Here is a 19180-nt window from a genome sequence, read left to right on the forward strand (position 1 = left end):
GTGCCTGAAAAACAGGCACTTTGCAATATTCACTTCACTGTATGATCCTTTTTACTTGGAGCCTTTAATCTGTAAGAAAATGTTCAATAAGACTGAGAAAAAAACACCCCATCATTAAGTATCTCAGGAAATCTGGAGCACCCAAAGATCCAGCCCCTAGTAAAATTCACTGATCACTAGCATTACAGCACCGAACATTAAAGGGATATTAAACACTAAGAGCTAGATTACAAGTGGAGTGCTAAATTATTGCGTGCCTGTAAAAGGGTAAATTTGCCTGTTTGCAGATGTGCACTAAATAACCAGGCATTACAAGTGACTGGGTATTACTAACGCAAACTTGAACCATTTATTTTTTTAAATAACTGCACTGGGCAATATTTTGGGGGTAAAGTTGGTGGCTTTGGGGTGTTAGAAAAAAAAAACTGCTCTGAAAAGTGCCTTTACATTAGAGCCTATGGGAGCTGTGTGTTCCCTGTAAATATATATGTATATGCTTATATACATATTTATGTGTTAATATGTGTATATATACATGTATTAACACATAAATATATATGTATATATATATATATATGTTTATATTTGCTGCTATTTTTGCGCTACTTACCCCCTTCGCTGCACTTAGGTTTTGATGCCATCTCTGACGGCATCAGAACGAGGTACTCATTGGAGCCTATGGAAGTGCGCTCTTTGTAAGTGCAAAAATTACTGGGATCTAAAGTTTAACATTGGAAAGTGCAAAATTATATGTATAGGGAAGAAAAATCCACACGTTAATTACAGAGTCAATTACACTTTACTGACTATTTAAAAAAAAAAAAAAAAGATGAACGGGAATTGGGAATTATTATTTCAGGTGAATTTAAATATATTAAACAATGTAGTAGAATGCAGACGAAATAGTAAGGTTCTAATTCCACTGTTCAAATGACTAGTCTCATCTTGGGTATTGTGTACAGTTCTGGAGGCCATATTTTGAGAATTATACAAACTGAATCTGTTCAAAGGAGGGCTACTAAAATAGTACATGGTCTAATAAATACACTTTACCAGGAAAGGCTCAATTACCTAAATATGTATAGTTTTGGGGAGAGAAGGGAAAGAGCTGACAGGAATTTAACTTAATTATATATATTAAGGGACTTAGAAAAAGCTGAGGCTGTTAGTATTTTTCATAGAAAGAAAAGTTCAAGAACAAGAGGTTATGATCTGAAGTTGAAGGGTACTATGCTCAGAAGTAATTTGTGAAAACATTTCTTCACAGTCTATTTGTCTTAGTTCAGCTACTTGACAATGAACTAATGCATAGGAAAAGGGACTCAGTTATGTATACAGCCTAGTTTGTACTGGTAAATGATATTGTTAAAAATAGTATGGTGATGAATTACTTTCCAACTATGACTGGGAATGCTCCATATTTGACTGACAGATGCTTGGAATCATGACCAACCTCAGGTCTTAAAAAAAGGTCTGATCCAGGAAATAAAACACCTCATTGACCAAATACAAAGCTTGGTTTTCAGTAAGTATAGAATTTACATTATGACTCCAGTACTTTTATTCTATCAGATATGGACATCACTGGACTTTTACATTAACTAAAAACCCTGAGGTGTTGAAATAAATAACTCTAACAATAAGCATACAGCTTTACTACAAACTAATTTAAATTATTAGAAATATGGAGAGACCTGTTGGTCCTATGGTTATGATCTGATATAATACAATTGATGAGTCCCAAAGCAATCAGTCATGTTGGTTATGATAACCTGATTACCATATACCTCTTTATGGAGCTACACAATTTGTAATGAATTACAAACTTTACAGAGCTTCAGACTACATAGAAATTAGACAAAAACAGATAAAGGATTTAGATGCTTAGAACCTTCATCATAATCATTTTGTTAGTCTATAGATTATTCTCTGGTTATTGGTTATGAGTACTTCAGAGAATGGCACACATTATTAAAAGTGTATCATCCACAATAAAGCATGCTTGAGATCTTAATAAAAAAACAAACAAACAAAAAAAAACAGCTGAAAAACCTCAGCTAATAGATTGTGATCACCCCTATATGTGATAATTGAAGTGAGTTTAAAAGTGTTTTAAATTTACTCTATCTGAATCAAGCAAGTTTAATTTAGACTTTCCTATCCCTTTTAAGAACTGTCAGAACATATGTGTTTACTAATATTTGACTAAGAATGTAGACAGTAAAGGGACAGTAAACATGAGAAAAAATGTTACATAATTCTGCTAGGGGGGTGGAGCTAGCTATCGAAGCAGATGGTTGCATCTAAGCGGAGCTCCCAGTCTTAAGTGAATTCATGAGGTTATTCTAATAAACCAATTCAACTTACAATATATATACCCCAAGATGTGAACTCCTATCATGCAGCTTACTTTCTGAATGAGACTGGGAGATTTCAAGAGCACAGCACTGGGAGATCAAGAGCTGAGATCAGACTGACCATAAACTAATTGGCTGCCAGCTATCTCCTTCCGAGTTGGGGGCTGGGCAGCCACCGCCAACTTTGATGTCACAACTCTTTGCCTAGAGTTTGGGGCTCAGTGTCAGTATTGCTGTGGGATTGACTTATGTTGGGCATTACATCTACACCAGTGGCGCAGTCAAACCGAGAGGCGCAAACTGCAATCTTTTATTCCGATCCACTACCTACAAATGCTTAAACTCTAACCTCAACCAAAACAATGCTCAGACAGCGATCTTTGTTTATACTTTGGAGATACACAAATTACAATGAAATTATCCTCATCATCTTTAGAGGCAGCACAATGTAAGCTTTTTGATGAACACTTTAAGATCCTCTATAAGTTAGTCACAATTTGTTTTGGACATACCACAGCCTCTACAGTTATCAATACAGATCTAACACCTATTTTACCACCACAAGAGCCTAACTTAACTGACCAAAGAGAAACTCTGGATGACACACTAGTTGTGAGTGATTTGTGCGATTATCAAAAGGAGTCAGTTATTCTTCCACTCCCAGCAGATACATCGTTGTTGATATACACACCCTTTACTGCCTAATTCATCCTCTACTACTACTGCAGGACATTTCTCTACAGACTAAACTCTAAGGTGGATAATGATCGCTCTCTCTCGACTTCCAAACATGGGGAATTTCGTGAGCCGCTAAAGATCTCATAGGGTAGAGGCTCAGAACAATAGTCAGACTCTTAGCATTAGAAGTCTAGACATGCTAGATGAGTTGTACAGAGCAAATAACTACTGCTCCTGGAAATAATTTACTAAATTTTAGTGAGATCATTATTATTTTAACCCATTTGGCTGTTTGTATATTAGGATCTATGGATCTGAATCTTCCTTGAACAGCTATGTAGTGGTACTTTATGGATTCCAAATAGTCATTATACCTCTTTAGCTCAAATATCATTTAATAGTTTTGCCTTATATGTAGAGCAAATGTGTATCTCTATTGATGATTAATATGCTTGCAGAATCTGGTCTCCAGTATATGAGTTTACTACGTAGGGTATTAATTAGTAAGTTTATCCTCTAGACTCTAGAGGATATACTTACTAATTAATACCCTACGTAGTAAACTCATATACTGGAGACCAGATTCTGCAAGCATATTAATCATCAATAGAGATACACATTTGCTCTACATATAAGGCAAAACTATGAAATGATATTTGAGCTAAAGAGGTATAATGACTATTTGGAATCCATAAAGTACCACTACATAGCTGTTCAAGGAAGATTCAGAGTCTAGAGGCAACTTTTACAGCTAAAGCTCTGCAGCCTAACACAATATATTTTTGTAGCACCTCCTTTGACTCAGCTAAATCTTCCTTCAACAGCTATGTAACTGTACTTTATAGATGTCAAGCAGTCACCATCCTAGTTTTACCTTTACAAAATGTAGTACATTTGCTTTTTTTCTGAAAAGTAGTATGGACCCTGTGTTATATTTGGCTTAGTCTATAAGTATTTTAGTTAGAGACATGTTAGCTAACAAAATCTGTCTACCAATATATAAGCTTACCATGAAGTGGATTAGTTAATTAAGTGCTTCCTCTAAAGGAAATCTCTATAGTCCAGCATAAAATATGTTTTGTAGTATTCTAATTTATTTTGTGGGCTTTAAGACCAATAATTGTTATTCTCACTCACAGGCACTTGATATTGACTAGTTACTAAATGTATATGCCACAGGTTTCTTTTTTCTTTTACAAGCCCTATAATTTAGTTTATCAATATTTTTAAGCTCCTTATTCTCTCAACAGAATGTTATCAAACTTAATTCCTATTTTAGTTGTGATAGTCAGGGAAAAAAATGTTTGTTTAATTGTATATTGGCTTGACTTTAGAGGTTAAATCTGGGTTGAGTATGTATCATATGTAATGCTATAAACCCTATGTCTTATATAATGTTTTTTTATTGGTTTACATGTTGATAGTTAAAGCCTAATGTCTTGTTCCAGTACTATATTATAACAAAATATCTATGATTTAGCCTACTATTATTGAGATAACTGCTCCTATTTCTACCCACACCTAAAACCTAGTTTGATGTTTTGCTAGAAAAGCATATTAAATATTCACTATAGAGTCTCCCCTTGGATGCCAAAAAAATGTATATATGTGAGTTAATTTTGCCCATATAGAGTTTGTATTAAGTCCACACTTTTATTAGTGCTGGATTTGATAAATGATTTACTCCCAAACCCAACTCCAACACAGAACTTTACTTCCAAAAGATAATTTATTCAATGCCTTCAGAGGATCCTGCTTTGAATAGTTTAACACTAGGGTCTACCTAATTCCTGATCTGGTTGATTCACCTGTCGCTGGGTATAGGGCCCATGCCCGAGTGACAGGGTCCAGTTATATAAGATGGTAGAACACACATCCTCATCTAGTATGGTTTTGGTACACCTGCATTTCAGTTCTTAACCATTGCAGACCCTTATTTTAGTATTTACAGCTCTATTATATGAGAACTAACTGTATAATAATCATTATTAAGTAATATGAGATGACTGTAACTATAGGGTGCAGCCCACATATCACAATCACTAGGCAAGATATAATTAACATCTTTTGTTGTTTTTTGTCTTTTTTATAGTTATGTGCTTATACACTTTTACTAATACTACAATTTGCTTAAGTGCTTACAGAAAGAGGAGCTACTGTTAACATGTTATGACCTCCGTCCCCCCATATTATAGTACTCTGGGTTCATTTGATTAACCCAGAGTCTTTCAACCTGGTATCCCTTGAAATCACCATAACAATAATAATTACTATCAATATATTAAACTTGAACCTAAAGAGATGATTAACGGAAAATGAATGGAAACACACTTTAAATGGTGTTACATTGATTACACATTAATTGGCATATATATTACTCAGTCTATTCTCATGCGATATGTATGTTTCTGTGTATGCCCATATGCCTTGATATGCTATAGTGTTTACTTATATTTTAACATATATATCATTAAGACTGAAAGCTAATTAATATTCTCATGCAATGTGTATGTCTTTGTGTATTCTCCTATACCTTGATATGATATGATCTCTTACCCAGTAATCTCATATGTTGCACTACTTAAAAAACTTGCAATATTTAAAACACTTATATGCTGTGTTACAATTCCATTTGTTAACTATTTCTTATGTTGTATTAGAAAAATTCAATAAATATATATTAAAAAAATAAAAAAAAAGTGCCTTGAGGGTGTGCTGGGTGATTACAGCATGCCTGATCGCGGCATTGATCTAAATGTAGTGCGTCCTGCACTGGGTAAAGCTGTGGGCTACTTTACCCAGTGCGGAAGCTCACTACATTTAGTTCAATGGTGTGATTGTGTGCGCTGTGATTAGACAGCGCGTCCGTGACACACTTTAAAAAAAAAAGACAGAATCAGAAGAGGGTGGTGAGGAGCGGAAGGTAAGTATACCTTCGGGGGATTACGTTTCTCAAATCTCTTTAGTTTTTGAAGGTGTTGCTAGGATGTTACATTATTATGTGCATATAGTGGGTATTGAAAAGAATCACCCCCTTGAAAATAATTACATTTTGTTGCTTTGTAGCCTGAAATAAATACAGACACAGTTTTTGTTTATCCAGTTGTAATTACTCAGTGCAACTTATAACATCCAAGTGAAAGATATAACACCGACATTTCAGGCAAAAATAAAGATGTAATTCTTTTCAATACCCACTGTAATGCAGAATTTTGTAACATTATTTACTTTCCCTTTAAGAATTAATTTTCATGTTATGATTATATTTGGCAATTAAATTATATACTTTCACACTTTGTCCAATAGTGTTAAACCTATTTTTACAAAGCATTTAAATGTATATTAAATTATGATAAAATGTTTCTATTCATAAAGGAGATACAGGTTTAGGTGCATTGATTTTACTACAATTCCAATACACCTTGTTCTATAGAACAATACATCCAAGACAGAAGCTTCATTTAAATTGCAACACATTTCCAGCAAAAATATAAATCAATGACTTATTTAAAAGTTGTTTAAATTTCAGGACAACTTTTGCAACTTTATAATCTATGCCTTCCTCTCAGCCAAGCGATAAAACGAAAGCCGAACACTTTACATCTTGACCTGCTTTACCCTCCCAATTCAAAGTTAAGTTAATTTGTAGTTGAATTAGATCATCAAAGTTCATTAGTCATTTCTTAGCATTTCAACAGCAGGGTCACTATTCATTTTGTGCAGTAGGATAGAGCACCAGCTGACAAACTTGTTACTTTTGCACAAGTGTGTTGAAGAGGCACTCAAAAGTTTATGATTTATTGAGTGCTTTAATAGATCATTAAATAAAAATATTCATACCGAAGAACAGCAATTAAACATGCTTAAATATTTTTACTATAAAAAGGTGAAGTTAAAGCTTATTTTGTTTATAATTAATTTAGCATAAAATGTCTGCGCAAACTGCAGATACCCAAATCCATATTACTTACTGGCTGATGAAGACAATTCCATTGTTTTATTGGTGGACAGGGATATGCCTCCACAAGTATAAAAACATTTTTGTTAAAGGGACAGTCAACACCAGAATTTTTGTTGTTCAAAAAAAAAAAAAAAAGATATTCCATTTATTACCCATTCCCCAGTTTTGCATAACCAACACTGTTATAGAAATACACTTTTTACCTCTGTGTTTACCTTGTATCTATGCCTCTGCAAACTGCCCTCTTATTTCAGTTCTTTTGACAGACTTGCATTTTAACCAATCAGTGCTCACTCCAGAGTAACTTCACATGCATGAGCTCAATGTTATCTATATTGAACACATGAACGAATGCCCTCTAGTGGTCAAAATCCATTCAGATTAAGAGGCAGTCTTCAAAGTCTAAGAAATTAGCATATGAACCTCCTAGGTTTAGCTTTCAACTAAGAATACTAAGAGAACAAAACAATTGGTGATAAAATTAAATTGGAAAGTTGTTTAAAATTAAATTCCCTATCTAAATCATGAAAGGTTTTTTTGGACTTGACTGTCCCTTTAATTACAGGTATATCACTTTTAGATGCAGCAGATTAAAAAAATGAAAACATTAGTAACTGATCTTTTCAACAATTTCGGCTTTTTGATGTAAAAGAGTACAGTAATTATGAGTTTTCCCCCATTTTTCAGACATTTTGTTTTACAGTGGGTTTGTCCAACTTGAGGCCGCCCAAGGCACTATATATATATATATATATATATATATATATATATATATATATATATATATATATATATATATATATACTTATAATACTCATAAGACTGTATTTTTGTGCCAGGGATTTATTTTTCATTAATTTGACATTAACAGTATGGAAAAGAGGAGGATCATCCTCTTTTTCCATACTGTTAATGTCAAATTAATGAAAAATAAATCCCTGGCACAAAAATACAGTCTTATGAGTATTATATATTTCTAACTATTAAATGTAGTAAATATTTCTATGAAAGCAGCAAATCACTGATGGAGGAAAAAAAGTCAAATTTCTTGTATATAGACCTGTGCAATAACACAAATACATTATTGCACAAGGTTGGCAGGTATTTATCAGGGTTTGTTCAAGTTAAAAAGTAGCAAAAGTCTAGCTAATAGCACACATTTTTTCCATATTCGACTCATTTGTTCATAAATGATAAATCAACTGTCCTAATTTATTAAATAACAAAAACAAATGAATGCATTCAACAAAAATTCTAGTTGATTTGCTTATGCGGTGATAACTGTTACTCTGGAGGAAGGAAAGGCTTCAAAGGGATACTAAACCCAATTTTTCTCTTTAATGATTCAGACAGAGCATGCAATTTTAAGCAACTTTATAATTTACTCCTGTTATCAAGTTTTCTTTGTTCTCTTGCTATCTTTATTTGAAAAGCTTAGGAGCCAGCCCTTTTTAGTTTCAGCATGCTGAATAGTGCTTGCTTATTGGTGGCTACATTTAGCCACCAATAAGCAAGCATACCCCAAGTCTGAACCAAAAATGGTCCAGCTCCTAAGCTTTACATTCCTGCTTTTTAATTAAAGATACCAAGAGAATGAAGACAAATTAATAATAGGAATACATTAGAAAGTAGAATTGCATGCTGTATCTGAATCATTAAAGAAAACATTTGGATTTAGGATCCCTTTAATAACAATCTAGCTTTGTTAGTTTATTGATTCTTGTGTCACTCATCAGGGGGGCATATACAGAAATATACCATACCCCTTTTACCTTTATCAGAGCTTACCTATTTCCTCTCCTGTACTAGTTCTGTCCTTCATGGGAAGGGCAGAACTGAGCTCCTCTTCTCAGTACAATGTGGTGGAGGTCTTATGTTCTTGTTTTCCACCTAAGAGGCTGTTTTCAGGCCTGTGTTTGGCTCTGGCTCTTCTGGGGATCAAGAGGCAGTAGTAACCCACTCTAGGGTTGAGGCAACACAGGTGGTGATCCAGTTGTCCACAGAGGGTTTCTCCTATGGGAGCAGCCATTTTCCCAGCATTTTACATCATTGGCCTGAAGATAGGGTATTGTATAGGCATGCGCTTGCCTGTTTGAGTTACTGTGTTACAGGAGAATTTGGAGTATGCAACATGGGGTGTTCTTTGCTGTAAATTCAGAAGCACTGCAGCATAGTCTACTATGTTAATTTGGAGAAAGCACACTGGAGAATGTTCTCTTCTGGATATTGTCTACGATTTTGCAGAAAGTAGAATTATATTAGTTATAGTTCTAAGAGAGTTTTTAAATTGTTTGCTGTGTAAGCAGTTTTTTTTAAAAAAAAAGCACATATTTTAAATAAACAGATTTATTTAACTTAAGTATTCTTGTTTGGAAGCTATTTTTATATAAAACCAGTTCTCTTTTTTAACTGCAACTCATTATACGTGCTTGATAAGGAGACAGTTTTCAACATTCACTTATTTAAGATACAGGATTAAAACCTTTTATTCACTGGGACTACCAGGAGGGACGTGACACTCCCTCTTCATTGGGCAAATAACATACATCATAGCAGTGAGGTATAACAAGGTGAGCACTGATTTAGCAATTTGAAATAGGAACTGTTTATATTTTATTATCTTATCTTATTACCCTATGTCGATTCCTTTTCCATTTTAGCACATATGTGATTGAATTCCTGTAGAAGCGCTCCTCTACACATAAACATTGTGTGTATATATATATATATATATATATATATATATATATATATATTTGATATATGATTATTATTTTATATATATATATATATTAAACAATTTCTTTTTTTTTTTTAAAAAACATGTTTTGTGGAGAAAAAAAAGTTTGAGTTTGCCTGTGTGTACCTTCATTACTTCCCAGTTTATGATGGAAAAATGTGTTCATAATGCTAGTGTATCTTATGGATTTATCAACAATTGCATATAGTTGGGGAATAAAATTTCTTTTATTTTTATTTATTTTTTTATTTTAAAAAATGTGCATTTGTTCCACTTGATTATAAATAATGTCATATTGATAGTCAGTTATCTTTTTTTTCCTGACAAATATTTTAAGACATCTATGCAAAATAAAAATGTAAAATAAGTTATAAAAAGCAAAAGCATTTTCTATGTTATTTAAACTGTTAAATGTACAGTACAAAGCGTTTATTGAAACATCAGTGGTGCAGGAAATTATTTCAGGCATACTGTATTGTCAGACTTTAGAAAAGTTGTCTATTTCATTAAATTGTCTTGGCGTTGACCTTTTAAGTGCCCTTTTGTGTTTCAGTGATACATTTTAAGTTCTCAGGATTTTACTGATGCCTGCAATAAATTTTGCATTTTCTTGTGTCTTGAACTTTGACTAGTTTTGCCTGACTGCACCTTTTTCACTTGGTGTGATGCTGTTTTCTCTGAAGAGATAAGATAAGCATTAGCAGTGATGCAATCAGTTTAAAGAGCTTAGAGACATCTGACAGTTCTCATTTATTAACTGCTCCCATGATAAGATACTCCACAAATTCACTTGCATTAGAAAGTAATGGGAATGTGGTTTTTATTATGTTCTGTAAAATAGTTGTACCACTGCTTTTTATATTGCTTATACAGGTTACACATTTAAAATAAATTTGTAATAAGTACATTTCATCCATTGCATAAAGAAACAAAAAATAATTTCCCTTAAAGGGACATGAAACCCATTTTTTTCTATCATGTTTTAGGAAGAACATACAATTTGAAACAACTTTCCAGTTTACTACTATTATTTTAAAATATATTTCATTCTCTTGGTATCATTTGTTGAAGGATTAGCAATGCACTACTGGTTTCTAACTGAGCACATGGGTGAGCCAATGACAATCAGTATATATATATATATATATATATATATATATATATATGCAGCCACCAATAAGCAGCTAGAACCTAGGTTATTTGCTGCTCCTGAACTTACCTAGATAAACCTTTAAGCAAAGGATAACAAGAGAAGGAAGCAAATTAAATAATAGAAGTAAATTGAAAAGTTGTTTAAAATGTTATTCTTTGTCTAAATCATGAATAATTATGACTTCACTGTCCCTTTATATAAAATTTGGTTTCTTTGTATGTTTCTATATGTAACATTGTTAGTACATTTTGAAAAGGCAAAGCTAATTTTTAACAAATATTTAAACATTTTTGAATTAGCTCAGAATATAAAGGTATTCTAATTTAATTTAATAAAAGACCTAGGGCCAGATTATGAGTGGCTCTAATGGTGGCACATGTGCGATATTGGGTTTATCACACCTGTTTGCGCGTGTCAGGAGTAGAACGCGTATTACAAGTTGAAAGTAAAGACGATCGATTGAGTGCAGTTGGTTGAAGAAATAAAATGTTTAAAAAAATAATACACAAAAAAGTTATACAGGCTCAAAGATATGAGGTCTCATAAAAAGCAGGCAGAGGGCTTTAACATATATATATATAAATGGCCTTAACCAGCAAGATATGGTTATGAAATTTCAACAAATTCCATAAAAAGATAAGGGATTTCAGCACTCTTTTTGAAAAAAGTCATAAATTTATTTCAGAAACAGATCCAACAAACAACGGACCCCTGTCTCATCCATGAGCAGAGTTCCTGTACATAATGAAAACACATTAAAACAGATGCATTTGACACTTTTGACTGGCCAGTCTTATCTAGCGATAACCCAATCAGAATAATATTACTCTCATGCAAACAACAAAATGTTGAAGATTGGGGCTGCTCCAAAATTACAAACTAATTAAAACAGCAAATTATCAACAGCTCATAAAGAGTAAAAAGTTAATCTCTATATCATTGTTAGCGTAGGAATAGAGACACTAAACCAATTATTTCTGCAGCTGGCTGTCACAACTTTGTTGAAAGGATCAGACTGTCCTACAGACTTCAAGCATGTAATTCCAGTGAAAATCTTTTGAACTCCCCATGCTAGCATGACTATAGTTGTAGATACATACACACACTTAGCACCATTGTGGATATACACATGTCCCGCAAAGCAGAAAAAATACAGCAATCAGTTCACTTTACGACATCAGTATCCTTGTGCAGTATTGCTCTTAACTTTTTCGGTACTGGCAGGTTATTATACTGTGAAAACAATGTATCTTTGTTACCGTATCATCTGCTGAGTCATCTGTTAGATCTCCCGTTATACATACACACTGCGCTTAGTCCAGCACTACTCCGCCTCTTCTGGGCTGTATGTTTCTCCGAGGTAAACTGTATGAAGCAAAGTGCACACATCCAGGCCGTGAGCCATGGTGTCCAGTCCCTTTATCTTTCTCCTGCAAATACCTTCGTTACACAGGCAGGGATCTTTCCAGGACTAACGAACAAACTGCTCACTCCTCCTCCGCCATTACAGTCTCTGGGATACTCAGGTGTGTACTGCTTGCAATCAGGATCCGACTCACGCTTGTGAACAGGTGTTGTTTTCCACTACCTCTGGTGCTTATTTCAGTGGTGCAATGCAGTCCGGGGAATTTATTACCAATAGTCAATAAGTGTAGCATCTCAGGGAGCTTGCCTATGCACGTTTCACCCCTATGCTGCTCCAAACATATCAGGGCTTCCTCAGGGCTAATTAGCTCAGGTTCAGGTGCTTCCTTTAATACCCAAAGCTCCACTTCCATTTATTACATCATAGAGGTGTTAACAGATCTAGTCTATTTTTGTAAATAAAGGTACCACAATACCTGACACCTAAAAAGTTTAGCATATATACAATTGTACTTTTAAATGTGACCTCAAAAGCACAGGATTTGGTGGACACCATGTCAATTTTAATCCATAATACCCCTAAAGAAATGAAGCAAACTCCAATCTCTCATTTAAGCCTCTAGGGTGTCTAGTTTTTAGCATATAAATCCAAAGAGTTTCTTTCTGTAGTAATACTGTGTCATTATCTCCACCTCTATTATTCACTATACCTTCGTCAATCCCCATTATTTTTAACTGTGATGCATCGGATTGATGGAACTGAGTGAAGTGTCTAGCTAAGGTAGTGTCTCTATTATGTGAGATGTCGTCTCTGTGTTCTTGGATTCGATCTTTCAGAAACCTTTTCGTTTTTCCTACGTAGAATTTGGGGCAGGAGCAGTGTATCAAATACACTACACCTACTGAGTTACAATGAAATAAGTATTTGACATCATACTCCCTACTGTTCCCTGCTGAGAACTTTTTTGTTTTTTTCCATATAGGGGTAGTAGACACACTGACCACAAGGGTAGTTACCTTTCACCCCTCTATCTTTCCTCAGCCAGTCTGCATTTGATGGACTTCTACTTTTTACTAGATGGTCTTTTAGATTTGGTGACTTTCGTGCTACCATCTCGGGAAAATTCCCTACCTTATCTTTAATTTTTTCTTCATATGTTAGAAGATGCCAATGTTTTTGCAGAATTGACTGAATGGTTCCCCATTGACAATTATAACTTGAGACAAATCTTATCCTCTCTTTTTGGTTTGATTTATCCTTACTTTTATAGAGCACTTCATCTCTGTCCAATTTTTTTACTTTAGATATAGCTCTATTAACAACTTTTTTAGAATATCCTCTATCTAGGAATCTAGTTTCCATCAGATCAGCATGTTTCATATATTTCCTTTTGGAAGAACAATTCCGTTTCAACCTAAGGAATTGTCCAAAGGGAATACCTCTTTTAAGATGTTCAGGATGGCTACTTTGTGCCTGTAGGATGCTATTAGTCGCTGTCTGCTTCCTATAATTTTCAGTTACAATTGAATCACCTTCTTTGCTTATCAATATGTCCAGGAATGGAAGACTGTTTCTATCAATTTGATGGGTCAACAGGATGTTTTTCTCATTTTTATTTAATTCTGTGATAAATATCTCTAGCACTTTCAAGGGTCTATCCCAAAAAAGGAGGACGTTATCCACATAGCGGATCCAAAGGATGATATTATCCTCAAAGATGCTCCTAAATGTAAGCAAGCATAGGTGGGGGCACATACCGCCCCCATTGCCGTACCTCTTTTCTGTCTGTACATGATGCTGTCAAAGACAAATATATTATTTTCAAGAATGAACCTGAGTAAGGATACTACAAAAACAGTATGCTCTCTATATTTCAAGCCCCTTGAATCAAGGTAGTGTTCAGCTGCTTTTAAGGTTTAGGTTTAGGGTTTCTGCACTGACCTAAAAGCTGTTAGGGATCTCATGTTGGCCCCCAACATTGTGATCAAGCCTGCCGACAAGGGCGGCAATCTCGTCATAATGGATGAGTCCATGTATGTCCGAGAAGTCAAACGACAATTGAGTGTTGGGGACCAATATGAGAAACTTGGAGGAAATCCCCTAAAGGAGATACAAAATAGTCTATATCAAATACTTTATGATGAAAAACAGAATGGAATTGTAACACCTAAGGAATTTTCCTTTCTTTACCAACAATACCCGATCATACCTGTGTTCTATGTAATACCAAAACTTCATAAGAACTTACAATGCCCACCAGGGCGTCCGATTGTATCAGGAATCTGCAATATTACAGAAAACATAGGTAATTATGTTGATCACTTTTTGAGATCATTTTTGAACACTCTACCGTCATACATAAAGGACACAGGGGACCTCCTTAAAAAATTGGACGGAGTAAAGGTCAGTGCAGAAACCCTCCTGGTGTCTCTTGACCGCCCCCATTGCCGTACCTCTTTTCTGTCTGTACATGATGCTGTCAAAGACAAATATATTATTTTCAAGAATGAACCTGAGTAAGGATACTACAAAAACAGTATGCTCTCTATATTTCAAGCCCCTTGAATCAAGGTAGTGTTAAGCTGCTTTTAGGCCCTCTTTATGGGGAATGGATGAGTATAAACCCTCCACGTCAAGAGAACACCGGGCCGTGTTAGAAGTTGTCATGGCAACATGCAGTGACGCAACCTCGTCCACCAGGGAACTGCTCTAGTTGCGTGTTGACGGAAGGTTGTCATGGCAACCCTCAAACTAATCCACTCGATAGTAAACATCGTAGCTCAGCGGTATTAAAAATTAAAATGTCTGTGCCAGCATCAAAAGATGAAGCCGTTACTACGAGCAGCTATGTGTACCATAGAGGGATCGTGGGACACTGATATAATGCGCCTCAGTAATTAGTACTCTAAGGCTACCTTCAGCATCATCACTAGTATGCAAATACATCTAATACATATGTCAGTGAATTATGTGTCATGGAGCTAAGTAACCCATACTATCTCAGAAAGGCACCACTGGGACCATAATAGGCACATTATCTAATGTCACTGTTGATACAAGTTCAGGCTCAGATACGGACACCCCAGGAATACATGAGTATACAGGCCCCTCAACTTCACAGTCACATTTTTTAGGGGTGACTACAAGACTGAGGCCCATGATCCCTCTTATGTACACATAGCTGCTCGTAGTAACGGCTTCATCTTTTGATGCTGGCACAGACATTTTAATTTTTAATACCGCTGAGCTAAGATGTTTACTATCGAGTGGATTAGTGTGAGGGTTGCCATGACAACCTTCCGTCAACACGCAACTAGAGCCGTTCCCTGGTGGACGTGGTTGCATCATTGTATGTTGCCATGGCAACTTCTAACACGGCCCGGTGCAAGACGAGCTTTGATCATTTGTGATGGATACCCGTATGGGAACACGCCCCCCACAGACCACTCTGAGTTGAGCGTGGTAGAGAATGGCGGACCGTTTGGCTGTTACATGACTGCTAAGCATGCTTTAAAAGTAAGCCTTCCTTTTCAATTGGACTCACTGTTGTTTTATGATTTGTTAATGCCTCATGTGGTAAATCTCTGATGTGTGCATTAGAGGGCATGTTGAATATTATGCTGATTTTTGAGATTGTTCCATATCCACTGATTAAGTTGTCACTGTTTTACAATATCATATCACAGTATGTTTATGGAACCACACACATATACTACATATTTTATATTATTGTTGATAATACACTGATGTGGAATTATTTTGTTGACATGTTAATATACATCTCCTATTGATTTGATTGGATGTATTGGATTGTCTGAAACTAGATGGGGGAGGGGTTTTGCTGGGTATATAACACTGCTTGTATCCCATTTTGGGTTGTCTGAAGAAGGGGTGAATGCCCCGAAACGTCACTGCCTAATAAAGTGTGCTGTGCTTAAATCCAGCGAGTGCTTATTACCTGACCTGATTGAATATCCCGTTAAGCACCCTGGTCTATGTTTAGGGTTGGTTAGTGAGAGTGCACTATTTTGATCCACTATATATATATATATATGTGTGTGTGTGTGTAATTATGTATGTAAGTGCAGTGGAGCCCTTTGCAGTTAAGTAGATGAAAACATGTTCAAGCATATTTATGCAATATTCATATTTAATAAAGTGTTATACTGCAAGCGCTACCCAGGTGCTGAACCAAAAATGGACCGGCTCCTAAACTTTCATTCCTGCTTTTCAACTAAAGATAGCAAGAGAATAAAGAAAAATTAGGAGTAAATTAGAAAGTTGCTTAAAGGAATAGTCTAGTTAAAATTGAACTTTCATGATTCATATAGAGCTTGTAATTTTAAACAACTTTCTAATTTACTCCTATTATAAAATTTTCTTCCCTCTTTTGGTATCTTTATTTGAAAAAACAAGAATGTAAGCATAGGAGTTGGCCTATTTTTGGTTCAGCACCTGGGTAGCACTTTCTGATTGGTGTCTAAATGTAGCATCCAATCAGTAAGCACTACCCAGGTGCTGAACCAAAAATGGGCCGGCTCCTAAGCCTACATTAAAATAAAGATACCAAGAGAGCGAAAAAAAATTGATAATAGGAGTAAATTAGAAATTTGTTTAAAATTGCCTACTCTATCTGAATCATGAAATAAAAAAATGTGGGTTTAGTGTATCTTACATAAAAAAAATTACTGCACCTGGGGACGGAGCGAGGCCATGCAGGTTGACGGTCGTGAGTAGGTAAAGCTCCGTGCTCAAACACATCAAAACCTGCTCTTAACCACTCCAAAGAAAGGCAAAAATACCTACTATTCACCATTATCAGGGCTGAAGTGAAGCTTTAACATCCAAATGTGGAGGTCGCCGAAAAAAACACAGCAAATAGTACTTACACCGTGGATCAGCCATCAACACACGCGCCTAGAGCCGGAAAACTGAACTTGCTGTCACAACGGGCCTACAAGCTGGATTCACCGTGGTAGAAAACCCCGATGGATACATACCTCTAACACTCTGGGACCATAATAATGGGCTCAAGGAAAACGTCAGGTAACTAGAACCATCCCAAGGAACCAGGGCAAACCGAAAGGTAAACGCTTATTTAAAAACGCCATGTTACTCGCCCAGCATCCAATTTTAAAGGAGCTCAATACACTGGCAACTTCTTATGAGATATAAAACATATCACAAACATGCTAATAGACATAACTGAATAAAATGACCGATATACTTGCCTAAACAAATACCTTCACTTATAAGGCCGTAACTAATGGAAAAGGCCTAAGGCCCATCTAACTCGCTATATACACGCAACTAAAAAAAAAACACATCAATTCCTCAGAAGGTCCTAACTTGAGATATTCTGGACACAAACAATATCTACACATTACCCTGGCAAAAATATCGCTAAAAGTCTTCACCCCAACATCTAATTATATACAGAGAGATACCTCCATATAAAGAAAATGACTTCAAGAAAAAGGACCCAAAACAGACGGACCAAATAAAAGCCAAACTGTGCAGCCAGCCTCATTTAGTATTTTTTTTTTTTTTTAAAACTCTAACAGCAATAGATAAGAAACAGTAAATGCCATCAATGATGTCGCAACACACAAAGTAGTACTACCACACCTGTATCTATAACAGCAGACTATGCCAACCAACTAAAGGCAAACCTAGCCAATTTACATACAAAGGCTGATTTTTATGCTCTTAAATCTTTGGTAACGTCAGAACTGACGACCATGAGAAAAAGATATCAATGATATTGGGAACAGATTAGAATACGTAGAAGAAGGACACGACTCACTGAATATGTTATTTGATAACATTTCTACACAAGCTAATGTCCAATATACCAAGATTTAAAATCTACAAGAGAAACTTGAAGATTTGGACAACAGAGGGCACCATAACAATTTAAGAATTAGAGGTAGGAGAAGCGGTGCCCCATGCAGAACTTCATAACTTATTACAAGGCTTTTTCAAACACTTACAACAAAACCCTCAAGCCCCAGAAATGGAGCTTGATAGTGCGCACAGAGTGCTACAATATCCACCTGCATCAAATGCACCTCCGAGAGATGTAATCTTAAGATTCCTCAGATTCTTTGATAAAGAAAAAATATAGAGAAGTACACGAATGTCCCAATCCATCCTCTACCTGGACAACAGTCTCCAAATTTACCTTGACCTGAGTCCCACTATTAACAATCCACAACGTTTGACGAGTGAATAACCCGGATAGTATAGATTATATGTTTTATTCCAGTTCCCACTGCAGGCACTCTTGGTTACTACTTTATGGTAGATGTTACCAATTTGACCAAAGTTGAACATATTGACATTCATCCCAATTTTTGGTCAGACCACTCAATTGTGAGCTGCTCTTTCAGATGGCCATCTAAATCCCTCTCACACTATACCTGGAAACTTCACAATTCTATTCTTTCAGCCTCTATTCACTACCAACGAATTGAGAAATCAATACAAGAATATTTCATAATCAATGAACACTCGGTATAAGACAACAGGTCCCTTTGGGATGCCAATAAAATGGTCATTTGAGGAGAATTAATCAGCATTAAAGGGACAGTCAGACACCAGAATTTTTGTTGTTTTAAAAGATAGATAATCGCTTTAATACCCATTCCCCAGTTTTGCATAACCATCACAGTTATATTAATATACTTTTTACCTCTGTGATGAACTTGTATCCATGAATCTTCTGAAAGCCCCCTGATCACGTCATTTTATTTATTTATTATCTATTGACTTTCATTTTAGCCAATTAGTGCAAATAAAAAAGCATGTGATTAGAGGTGGCCTTCAAGGGCTTAGAAATGATCATTAGCCTTCCTAGGTTTAGCTTGCTTTCAACTAAGAATACCAAGAGAACAAAGCAAAATTGGTGATTAAAGTAAATTGG

The 19180-nt window shown here is 35.4% G+C and overlaps 1 protein-coding gene across 2 annotated transcripts in view; it reads left to right on the top strand.

Moving 5' to 3' along the window:
- The window catches only part of STS (steroid sulfatase), a 785042-nt gene that overhangs the window by 496992 nt on the left and 268870 nt on the right, over nt 1-19180 (top strand). The gene's annotated exons all lie outside the window — the stretch shown is intronic.

This window comes from Bombina bombina, chromosome 3 (assembly GCF_027579735.1).
Source record: "Bombina bombina isolate aBomBom1 chromosome 3, aBomBom1.pri, whole genome shotgun sequence".
NCBI lineage: Eukaryota > Metazoa > Chordata > Amphibia > Anura > Bombinatoridae > Bombina > Bombina bombina.